The sequence below is a fragment of the Rhincodon typus genome, chromosome 17, assembly GCF_021869965.1.
Source record: "Rhincodon typus isolate 14 chromosome 17, sRhiTyp1.1, whole genome shotgun sequence".
Lineage (NCBI taxonomy): Eukaryota > Metazoa > Chordata > Chondrichthyes > Orectolobiformes > Rhincodontidae > Rhincodon > Rhincodon typus.
The window spans coordinates 34,094,271-34,105,877 of NC_063348.1; the positions used below are offsets into that span (position 1 = coordinate 34,094,271).

At 43.2% G+C, this 11,607-nt stretch overlaps 1 long non-coding RNA gene across 1 annotated transcript in view; it reads left to right on the plus strand.

The window, feature by feature from the left end:
- The window catches only part of LOC125485205, a 23,699-nt gene extending 12,092 nt beyond the window's left edge, over positions 1-11,607 (plus strand). Inside the window, exon 3 of the long non-coding RNA XR_007263945.1 lies at positions 10,226-11,607. This is a non-coding gene — a long non-coding RNA (uncharacterized LOC125485205). The remainder of the gene's footprint in view (positions 1-10,225) is intronic.

Here is an 11,607-nt window from a genome sequence, read left to right on the forward strand (position 1 = left end):
AAGTGCACTAGAAAGTAGTTGAGTCTCATCCATTCCAGTATAAGTTAATCTTTATTGATATGATGATTCTTAGTTACTAATAAACAACCTTTCTTGCCCAGAAAGATAACTTTTATAAGTGTGGAGTTTTATTCCTTCAGATTTTAACTATTGGACTATTAAAAAAGAGATTTTTCTGAATTTTTTTAGCTCTTTCAATCAATAATATCACCTTTGTTTCCTTTCTTCTTTGTGTTTCACTTTCTAGCTATCATTTAACATTGAATTAAATAGTTTAATTAGTATTTGCTGATTTAGACTCTATGTACCTGTGAGGATTCTTCAACCTGGTTATTTGAAAAGACATGTTGTTGTTTGCCTAGCTCTTATAGGTTATAGATTTGTTATAACCAGCAGTTTTTGGATTCCTGCAAGTCAGTTGCAAAAGCACATGAAATACCAGTGGATAGCTGTAAGGCTGCAGAACTGGGAGTATTACTCCTTTATTGGTAACTACCAAATCCAGGCCATTATTTCAAGTTTTTTTATTCATTAATGGGATGAGGGTGTCACTGGCTAGGCAGCATTTATTGCCCATCCCTAATTGCCCAGAGGGAAGTTCAGAATCAACCACATTGCTGTGGGTCTGGAATCACATGTGGGCCAGACCAGGTAAGGATGGCAGTTTCCTTCCGTAAAGGGCATTAATGAACCAGATGGGTTTTGCTGACAATCGACAATGGATTCACGGTCATCATTAGATTCTTAATTCCAGATATTTTTATTGAATTCAAATTCCACCATCTGCCGTGGCGGGATTCAAGCCCAGGTCCCCAGAACGTTATCAGGTTCTCTGGATTAGCAGTCCAGTGATAATACCACTAGGCCATTGCCTCCCAGTTATGATAAGCATGATATCAAGACCTCGAACACAATGCAGAGTTGAGTTACTAAAATGATTCCAGTGTTGAGGGGCTTCAGCTGTGTGAAGAGATTAATGAAGCTGAAATTGTTCTTCTTACAGCAGACAAAGTCAAGAGGAGATATAGTACAGGCGTTCAAAATAACAAAGGATTTTGAGAGTGGAAAGGAGATACTGTTTCTAGTGGCAGGAGAGTCAGTACCAGAGGTCAGAGATTTAAGACAATTAGCAAAACAACCAGTGGGCAATGAGATGATTATTTTGTACAGGGAGTTGTAATGAACTAGAATGCGCTGCCTTAAAGGACAGTGGAAGTACATTCAATTCTAACTTTTGAAAGGTAATTGAATAAATGCTCGAAGCGAAAATAATACAGTGCAGTGCGGAAAATGTAGGGGGAGTGGGACTAAATGGATAGCTTTCTTTCTGAACTGGCACCGGCAATATGGGAAAAGTATCCTCTGTCATTGCCAGAAAAATAAAGATAAGAATCTTGCATTGCAATGCTGAATGTGAGAAATAAACTGAAGGACATTGATGATATCACAGGAAGCTTCAGGTATAATTGCAAGAACAGAGATTTGGCTGCAAGCTATGGGCAGGAATGGAAAATAAATGTCTTGGATCTGACATAGGACAGACAGAATAAGAGGAGTACCAATATTGAAGTAGGGAGTGCCTGCCATTGAAGAAATTGCTGATCATAAAGAGGATGAGACAGTTAAAATGGGTGGAGATCAGAAAAAAAATGGCTTGCATTTAATTTTCACAACCATTTGATATCTCAAAGCACTTTACAGCCAATGAGGTATTTTGGAAATGCAGTCACCATCACAATGTAAGAAACACACTAGCCAATTTGTGTACAGCAATCTCTCATAAACATCAATGTGATAGTAATTAGACAATCTGTGTTAGCAGTGCAGTGTCAAATACTGGCCCTACTTTTCTTTCGAAATGTGCCATGGGATCTTTTGCGTTCATGTGACAGAGCAGACTGGATTCCTATTTAGCGTCTCACCCAGAAGGCGACACCTCTTAAAATGTAGCACACCCTCATACATGAATGTTGTGTTTAAGCACTGAAGTGGGACTTGAACCTGGAGCTGAGGGAATATAGGCCTTGGTTGTGTATTCTAACTGCCATGATGAAATAATCCCTTAACTTTGGTATCATTCTTCTAAATCTGCCCTTCCCCCTACCCCTCCCCTAGGTCAGTTTGTCCTTCCTGAGATCCAGTGCCCTGAACACGTTTACCTCTTCAGCTGGGGTCTGATCAGTACTCTGAACAAGTGAAGCATAACTTTGTCTCCTTTGTAATCCAGCCCTTCAGAGAGATGAACAGCAGTAACAAAATGTAAGAGATTTAGAACAGAGAATGGAAGGCCTTCCCGTAATATCAATAGGAATAAGCAAAAATGTATGGGCACCATTTGCCTGATGCTTAATATTACTCCATTTCAGGCCAGTTTACACTGCACAAACTGGGGCAAGTCCTGAGACCTCCTATATTATTTTTTTCATGGGAAGTGGACAACACTGGTAATTCTGGCATTTGATGTCCATCCCTAATTGACAGTTGAGGGCAAACCATTTGTGACTTTGGACCACAAGCAATGTAGTCCAGACCAGGTATGGACAGCAGATTTCCATCCCTAAAGGCTGTTCTTGGTAATGTTTTCCTTGTCGCTATTACTCAGTCTAACTTTGGATGTCAGATATTTTTTAATCAATAATTTAAATTTTACCAGCTGTCACGGTGGTATTTGAGCCCATGTTCCCAGAGCTTTAATCTTGGCTTCTGAGTTATCAATCCAGTGATATTACCATTACATTGGCACTTCTATGTTTGCAAGGTTTTCATTGTTCTTTTTGTACACCGTTAACATTTAATTTTTCTAACTATGTAGAATCTACAGATCAGAAAGAGGCCATTTAACCAAACAAGCCCATGGCAATGTTTATGCTTTGCATAAGCCTCTTCCCACCCCTCTTTATCTCACTCTGTCAGCATATCCTACTATTCCTTTCTCTCCTGTGTGTTTAACTAGCCTCCCCTTAATGTAACTTTATTATTTGGCTTAACCTCTCCTTGTGAAAGTGAATTCCACATTCTCATCAGTATTTTTATGAAGAGGTTTCTTTTGAATTCCCTACTGGATTTTTGAAGTTCCGGATTCCCACAAGTGTATATCTTCTAAACATTTATCTTATCATACGCTTTCATAACTTTAAAATATTTTCTAAATTCACTCCTTAGTGTTTTCTATGGAGATGATAGAACAACTAGGAAAGATTGACCAGACAGAGTAATGACGGAGGGTGAACTTAAACTCAGCCTGTTCAATCTTTCCTTATTGTTATAACCCCTCAGTCTGATGTGATCTGTGTGATTTTTTTTCTCTCTGGGTAGGGCTATAAGGAAGGAAGTTGAAAGAGTTTGACCCAGTCACAATAAAGAAATAGTGGTCTAGTTTCAAGTGTGTGACTTAGAGAGGAACTTGGAGGTGATGGTGTTCCCATCTTGTAGTGGGAAACTGTTTTTAAGGTACTGTTGAATGAGCCTTGGTGAATTACTGCAGAGCAACTTATAGATTGGTACACCGTGCTGCCACTGTACATCTTTGGTGGGCAGAGCAAATATGTAGGGTGGTGAATCCCATGTGATCTAACTTTATTAATTAGTCTACCGCATGGAACCTTATCAAAGGCTTCACTAAATCCATGTCAACAATATCCACCACTCTAACCTCATCAATCTTTTTGATTACTTCCTTGAAAAACTCGATCAAGTTTGCAACTTGATTGACTATCCCTAATCCTTGCCTCTCCAAATGCATGTAAATCCTATCTTTCAGAATCACCTCCAACAACTTCCCCACCACTGATAACAGACTATAGTTCCCAGGCTTCTCCTTACAGCGTTTCTTAAATAAAGCCACAACATTAGCCAACCGCAAGTCCTCCAGCACCTCACCCATGTTTATAGATGATACAAATATCTCTGCTAGGAGTCCTGCAATTTCTTCCCTAACTTCCCACAATGTCCTGGGATACACTTGATCATTAAAATTATCCAAGTCTCCCACTGCCAATGCTGCCTGTCTCATCCCTCACTAGACCACTTTCCCACCAGGATATTAAACCTCCCCTCCTAACATTTTACTTGCATTGCCGTAGCCTCTGGGGCTATGGGGCCAAGATATAGAAAAAGGGATTAATGTAGTCAGAACTTTGCTGACTGGAGTGAACACAATAGGCTGAATGGCTTCCTTCCATGCTGTGATTGTCTTTGAGTATACTTGGTTGTTCTTCAAAGCTATTGGCAACCCTGGCAAGGAAAATGTTAATTTACCTATAAAGTTACCCTTTAGAAAGTGGTGAGGGGCCTTCTTCCTGTGGTGTAGATGTTCCAGTGCTGATAGGGAGGTATTCTTTCTATAGACAGTCAGCCATGCTCACGTAGGAACTAGAGCTAAGTATAGGCTTAGATTGGGAAAGGTACTGAACAAAAGGGACTCTCTGGATCTCAGCCATCTCAGCGAACTTCCCTCCCTGCCCTTCAAAACAGCACAAAAGCATTTCCTGTATGAGCTGCTGCTGCATACTTCCCAATTGCTCACCTTTGTCCACCGCTAAGATCCACACTGGCCTAACATCCTGCCTTCCCTAGTGGTGATTCCCAGTGATTGGCCCTCTATGAACAGGTCTTCCCCTCTCCATCAGGGATCTGGAATGGAGAATGCTGCAGGCAACAGCCTGTGCAACAGTGGATTAGGTTCATCGGGTGCCAGGTCACTTGTAGTTATTGTGGCCTTGTGGAAATGGTTTTCCATATTCATGTTGAACGTGTTTGTTTGTAGCCCCGGTTTAGCTTCTTAAAGTGGCTGTTCTTAAATGTTTGATTGCACTTCAACCTCATGCTCCTGATCAATGGCCTTCCATTGTGGGGAGGGGGTAAAGGTAGGTCACAGGTCGTCCTCATAAGTCTGCTCCTGGACTTATTCAAGTGGCCATTTAAAAAGTCCAGGCAGCAGGCCGTGGAGGAGTATTAGTCTACCCTCCACCACAGTTACCAAGCAGCACATGGTGCCCACTGACAGGATAAAGGCCTTTAGAAACGGGTGGGCACTGCCTCATCACCCCAGAGATTGAAATTTTGAAGAGTTTCCGTTTCCGTTCTTTAGAATCTCTACAGTGCAGAAGGAGGCCATTCAAGTCTGCACCGACCCTCTGAAGAGCCCACCCAGACCTAGCTCCCATAACCTTGCATTTGCCATGGCTAACCCACCTAGCCTGCACATCCCTAGACACTACAAGGCAATTTAGCATTGTTAATTAGCCACGCAAGTGGATAGGGTGGTAAAGAAGGTGTATGGCATGCTTGCCTTTATTGGTCGGGGAATTGAGTACAAGAGTCAGGAATGTCATGTTGCAGCTTTATAAGACTTGGTTAGGCTACATTCAGAGCATTGCATTCACTTCCGGTTGAACATTACAGGAAGGATGTGGAGGCTTTAGAGAAGGTGCAGAAGAGGTGTAGCATGATGCTGCCTAGATTAGAGGGTATGAGCTATAAGGAGAGGCTTGAAAAATTCAGGTTATTTTCTCTTGAGCCGCACAGGCTGAGGGGAGACTTGATAGAACTCTATGAAATAGGAGGGTTGATGGTCAGAATCTTTATCCCAGTGTTGAAATGTCTAATGGTGGGGGGCATGCATTTAAGGTTTGGGAAAGTTCAAAGGAGACGTGAGGGACAAGTATTTTACACAGTGAGAGGTAGAGTCTGGAACGCGCTGCCAGGGCTGATGGTGGAGGCAGATACAATAGGGGTATTTAAGGGACTTTTAGATAAGCACGTGAATAAGCAAGGAACAGAGGAAAATGGACCAATGTCAGGCAGAAGGGATTAGTTTAATTTGGTGTCATGTTCAGCACAGCATTGTGGGCTGAAGTGCCCATTCCTGTGCTGTACCATTCCAGGTTCTATGTTAATCCACCTAATCTGCACATTTTGGACAGTTGGAGCACCTGGCAGAAACCCACACAGTCACAGGAAGAACGTGCGAACTCCACACAGACAGCAACCCAAGGCTGGAATGAATGTCCATGTCCCTTGCCCTGTGAGGTGGCAGTGCTGACCACTGAGCTGCCATACTGCCTCAGTTTCTTTACGTTTCCATTAATCATTAGACTTGGTTTCATTACAGAGCCCCGCCAGTGGCTGCCTTTAAAACAGCAGAGAGGAAGGAACATTTGTGAACCTAAAATCTACCCACCCTTCATAGTTATTATAGCAAATGAGGCCTTTTGACCTGAGAGTCTTTGCCAGCACCCTGTCACTAAACACTTGCATCAGCGCAAGAATGTTCTGAGAGCCCTGGGGAGTGTTTACTGTACACTTCCTGTCAGCTGCATTGCAAAAGTGACCCTTGTCACCGAGCCAGGCTCAGTAGGAACCTGAACAACAATTGAGGAAACGGGAGTTTTTATTGAGAAAACCAGTGAGCAGAGAGGGGTCAAGCAGGATATTCCTTCATGGAAACAAATCTAAATATAACTCTCTGGTGACCAACTCTTTACACTGGTTTCTAAACATCCTGCAGATAGATATTTAAAGAGCATGCTTTAAAAACAAAATTATTCCACTGAAGGGTTTAATAAAGAAGCATAAAATCAGGAGCAGGTTTGGTAAGTAAGGACTGCTTCCAGTAGCAGGAGGGTCGGTAATCAGAAGACATTGATTTAAAATAACTGGTGAGAGAAGATGAGAAGCTTTGTTTTAGACTCAGTATGTTGTTGTGATCTGGAATGCGATGCCAGACAGGGCGGTGGAAACTGAAGCAACAGTAACTTTCAAAAGGAAATTGGATGCTTGAAAAAGTAAATATTTACGGGGCAATTAGGTGAGAGCGAGTGGGATTCGGACTAAGTGGACGGCTCCTTTAGTGAGCTGACACAGGTATGGCCTCGTTGTTGTACCATTCCAAGTCCTGACACTCTCGGAATTAGTAATGTCTATGAAAGACATTGTAAGCATTTTTATTCATCAAAACAAGTTGTTGGCCTCATAATTCAGGATTGCTTTTGATGTTTACATGAGGGTTGTATTTTTGTAGAACAGGTACCGGAATGTCTAATTGTTGTGCTGGGTCTAAATGTATGAGGACCACCTCATCAGACAAGGAGCAAAGGTTCTCCAGGGCTTTGGAGGCTAATTAAAGTAAACAGTGATAGAAACGTTCAATTAATCTGTAAAATCAAATGGAATGAACAACAACTCTTGTACTTAACGTAATGTCTTTAACGTGATGAAACATCCCAAAGAGAGAACCATAAATCAGACAAGTTGTAACACATTTAGAATATTAAGATAGATAATCAAGTTGGGTCAAAGAGACATTTTAAAGACTGGCTTAAAACAAGGAAAGAGAGTTGAGAGGTGGAGAGGTTTAGAGAGGAAATTCCAGTATATAGGGCCTAGGTAGCTGAAGGAATCGTCACCAATTAAAATCAGGAATGTTCAAGAGGTAAGAAGTAGGGGAGAGCGAACTTAGAAGGTTGTGGGGCTTGACAAAGGTACAGATATAGGGAGAGGAAAGACATAAAGGTATTTGAAAATAAGTTTGAGAATTTTAAAATTGAAAAGTTGGACTGGGGGCCAGTGTAGGTCAGCAAACACTGACAGTGACAGGGGAACAGAACTCAAGGTGAATCAGGATGTATTCAACAGAATTTTGAAAAAGGTTATGTTTGGGAGGGTGGGAAAGACTGTCCAGGAGTGCTTTGGAATAGTTGAGTCTGTAGGTAACAGAGGCATAACTGAGAGTTTCAGTAGCAGAAACAGGGGTGGATTTGGGCAATCCTACAGGCACAGAGATTAGCAGTCTGGGTGAGAGAAAGGGTATGGAGAAAGACATGCAGCTTCAAGTCAGCTAACCCATTCCTGAGGTTCAGCCACCGTGATTAGGGAGGGGGATTTTATGCAATAGGAAGGGAACATAGTTTATGGCAAGGACAGTAAACAGAAACTCACAATTTTACATCATTTTAAACAATTGGAAGGTGCAAGAATTGCAATGAACAAGTAGCTCACAAAATAAACAAAGATAACTGAGTGACAGAGAGGCAAAGGGTGCAGCTTGGAGCCTGGGCCTGTATTGAGTCACTTAATTCCATGGCAAGGCAATGACTGGGACAAATCTGTGTGCTCTGCACAGATCGCTTGCTATATTTGTGGTGTACACTTTCCCTCTTGCAGTTACTTCTCCACAGGGGGAAAGGAAAATGGGATCACAACAGATCCAGCCCAGAGGGTAGGTCACAGATTTCCCAACATGCATCTGCGGCTCAGCTCAAATGGACAGTATTGAATCACAGGCACCACCTCAGGACAGGACAGTTCACCGTCCGCCCAGTTCTGTGGAAATATTCCTTGTCCTCCAGCTTGCAGATAGAAGAAGGACCGGGCATGACAAGAAGTTCCATCCCAGTAATGTGCAACGGTCAGGGTTAAAAGAAAACAAAATAATATTAAAGATTGATGATGATACAAGCAACAGGAGACAGTCCAAGTGTCAGTGCATAACACCTGCCTCTAATTCAGAGGATGTGGGTTCAACTCCGAGGCCAAGATTGAGCACAAAATCCAATCTGACACACCAGAACAGTACTGAGGGAGCACTGTCAGAGGATCAGTGCTGAGGGAGCACTACACTGTCAGAGGGACATAACTGAGGGAGAGCTGCACTGTTGGAGGGTCAGTGCTGAGGGAGCACCGCACTGTCAGAGGATTAGCGCTGAGGGAGCGTTGCACTGTCGGAGGGTCAGCACTGAGAGGGTGCTGCACTGTCAGAGTGTTGAGGGATCGCTGCACTGTCAAAGGGTCAGTACTGAGGGAGTGCTGAACTGTTGGAAGGCCAGTGCTGAGGGAGTGCTGCACTGTCAGAGGGTCAGTACTGAGGAAATGTTGGCTTGTCAGAGGGTCAGTACTGAGGAAGCGTGGTAGTGTCAGAGGTCAATAGAGAGGGAGTGCTATACTGTTGGAGGGTCAGTACTGAGGGAGCACTGCTCTGTCGGACAGTCAGTACTGAGGGAGCGCTGCACTGTTGGAGGGTCAGTACTGAGGGAGCGCTGCACTGTCACAGGGTCAGTAATGAGGGAGCACCGCACTGTCAGTGGGGCAATACTAAGGGAGTGCTGCACATTTTGAGATGCTGGCTTATGCAAGACCCCAACTGCCTCCTTGGGTGGAGGTAGATGACCCACAGCCATTATTTAAGTCGAATTTCTGATACTGCACATAAGTTTATTTAAATCCACGTAGCAGAGAAAAGAATAGAGTGGAATTTTATATTGTTATGCTGGAATAATAAGCATTGCCAGTCTAAAGGATTTGCACTAACACCAAATTCAGCCTTGCAACATCTGTGGAGCATTTCACATCTCCAAATCACATCCCAGTGCAAATTTCTGCACTCACATATTCGACTCTCACTATGAAATTCCCGGTGGTGTTAACAGCATGTGATGAAGAGGAGTATGAACACAAACACTAACATCAATTTGTGGGGCCAAATGGCCTTTGTCTATACTTTCCATTCTATCTAATCCATTGCCACAATATTAGTTATCCTGAATGACTGATACAACGTCTCATCGAAGAGTACATTCCAAAAACATATTTAATAAAAAAAAGCTGCTGTTGAAATTTTTTCTATTTGTGTTCACTTCTCTAAATGATCAGCAATAAGTTTAACTTGTTTTTCAATGCTCAAGGAAATTTTGCAAAGTTTGAAATTAGAAAAATATTATAGTTTGTTCAATGTCCATCTGAACTTCTTGTACCTTATTTTTGTTTGTTCTTGGGCTATACTCTGTCTTAATATTTGCTTCTCAACGATATTTGATAGCATTAGAAGTCAACTACTTAACTCCAATTTTAAACCTCACACATTATTCGGACTAGGACAAATATCAGTCCTCTTTGATTGCTGGGTAGAAGTCCTTGAACTCCTGATCTAACAACATAATCTTTGAGCAGAATTAGGGGTCCAGAAGGCATGGATCAATGAGGATAATGGGTTACTACCAAATTGTTTGGGTGAGGAGTAACACGGTCCCGCCCCTCCCCCCCCGAAACCTACACCGTCTACTGGAAAATTGATCAGACTACCTGATCCTACAACATTTCCTAGTGCCTGGACATTCCTGATTGGGAGAGAATCCAGCCTAAGTCCAATCAATAGATAAAACTGGCTGCACTGATACAATAAATGCTTTTATTGCAGGTTAAAATGTGTTCATATTTGTCTGATTTGCAGTGACGCTCCTTTCCTGGCTGTGAAAGATAAAGATAGGAAGCTATCCCAAAGTCCACAGTCCATTCAACAAGGTTCAGAAATCAAATACTGGTTGGAATCCAGCACTTTGAAACCAAACCATTCCCAATGCCAGTTCCCAGCAGCAGCAGCGACACGGGCTGCACAAGGCTCTCGGCAGTCTGTCTGACGCACCCAGGATCACGTTTCACTAAAATCCAAATTTCATCCTCAAACATTCATGTGTTCATATCAAACTTACTTTTCAAGTGATTCCTGGTTAACGCACGTCACATCTCCTCAAACACTGGGGTTGGGGGGGCGGTTATTCTGGTGAAATCGAGTGTTAAAGTGGACGCTGTGCTAATAAGACACACCTAATTCAAAGTCTGGCTTTAACCTGAAAGTCTTGTATCAGATTGCTGTTTGTTCATGGGCTGTGTACTATCTTGTCCCGGCAGTATACGGGTGATATCTTGCAAGTTGACATGATTGAAGGGTGCCTGCAGGCAAGAAAGGAGTCACGTGCAGGTTTAGCACACAAAGTACTGAGGGGGTGCAGCTTCTGTGCAATGTCATTTTAAGCCTATCCCCTTCACTATCAGGCCAGTTTATCTGACAGCATTGGGAATATGGTTTGGAAGGGGCTGGGGCGTGCGCAAACATTTGGGAAAAGCGTAATGCCAAAGTGAGGCAGAAACTGGGCTTTTGAGAGCACCGTTCCGTCTCCATTGCGGGTATTAACCTGGTCATCAGGTGTGAGGTACTGTCTCTGTTGTCGTATGTGGCGCAGGTCCGGCCCATTTCCAGAACCTGTGCAATTGCAGACCCCTAAGCCATTTTCCACTTCAGCTGGAGGGCGAAGCTGGACTGGATCCAAAGGGATACCATCTACAAAGCTCTTGTTAAGGTTTCGGGTGAGGGCGGAGCAAACATACCAAACGTCGCCCTCATCCTGATGGCCACCTTTCTGTGTTGCTGCATCAAGCTGTGCATAGACCCTCAGTACGCAAACACCAAGTGTCACTACGTACTGAGATTCTTCCTGTCCCTGGTGTTGCGAAGGATGGGCCTCGTTGCCGTGGAATGTTCCAAGCAGTCGGACCATTCCGTATCACCTGTCCTTCTAGGAGAAATTTGCAAAAGAAAAGACTTTTGACCACTAGTCCATCAGGGAGTGGTCAGCACCATAGCATCCTTTAGACCCTACGGGTAAAGGAGAGGGTGGATCCTGTTGCATGGTTCCCTGAGCAGTTTGTCAAAGTCATTTGACAGAATGCCTCATCGCCAGAACGTGCCAACATGCAGCAAGACATCACGTGGCTGCTGGTGAGAAGGCCATTACCTGTGAGATACTTAATGAACACCCTGTTGGTCTGGGTGCT